This window comes from Egretta garzetta, unplaced genomic scaffold (assembly GCF_000687185.1).
Source record: "Egretta garzetta isolate BGI_Z169 unplaced genomic scaffold, ASM68718v1 scaffold434, whole genome shotgun sequence".
Taxonomy (NCBI): domain Eukaryota; kingdom Metazoa; phylum Chordata; class Aves; order Pelecaniformes; family Ardeidae; genus Egretta; species Egretta garzetta.
In genome coordinates this window covers 740,325-741,185 of record NW_009259584.1, presented here as the reverse complement: position 1 = coordinate 741,185, position 861 = coordinate 740,325, and positions in this window count along the sequence as shown.

Sequence of the window (861 nt, the reverse complement as noted above, 5' to 3'; positions counted from 1 at the left end):
TTTTTCAAGGCTGCATTTAATTTCTCTGTGCTCCTAACAATCACTACAATTAGTTCCTTCTGCTACAGGCATACCTGCTTACAATGGAGAATTGAATAGCCTGAGATTTTCCTCTCTGCTGACCACCTCAGCTCTCTCCCCCCCGCCCAGTTTGGTTTTTTTTTTTTTTTTTTGAATTTTCCTTTCTCCTTTTTTTTTCCCCCCCCCTCCCCTTTAATTAAAAGAGACAACTGAATTAGAATTGTTTTACGAAAAAAAAAAAAAAACCAAAACCCAAACCAAACAAACCCCACCAAACCCCAAACGCCCCACTTCCAGAAAGGCATATCCACCCCTAGGTAAAAGTAGAGCACAGCTGTGTGGAGGAGCGTGTTGGGCCGTGTGCCCCCGCGGCCCCCCCGGTTCCCCCGTCGGCCCGGTCTTTTCCATTCAGCATCACTTTCGCTGCTGTGGCAGCAGCCGCCGCGCAGCGCTGCATCCGCACGGCCGGTTTTGGGGGAGAAGAAAGAGCGGGATTAATAATGCATTAGTTTTGCAGCCCCATCGAAGGGAAAATGAACGGCACAGTCGAAGTTGCGGCGAGGGCAGGGGAAGTGGCGTAATAGCGAGTAGTGCATTAGTCCCGCAGGCACGCCGAGGGGAAATAAACAGGATAATAAAAGTTGGGAGCGGGAGCGCATTAGCCCTGCAGTCGCATCGGGGGGAAAATACACAAGACAGTAAAAGCGATTTCTGCGGGGCGGGAGGGGAGGGCGGGAATGGGGCGAGTCCTCCAGCCTTCCTGAAGGGGGCATGAGCAGAGTGACATCGCGGGTGGGAGCGGGGCGCATGTCTGCCACCTCCCCCGCCCCCCCCCCGCCG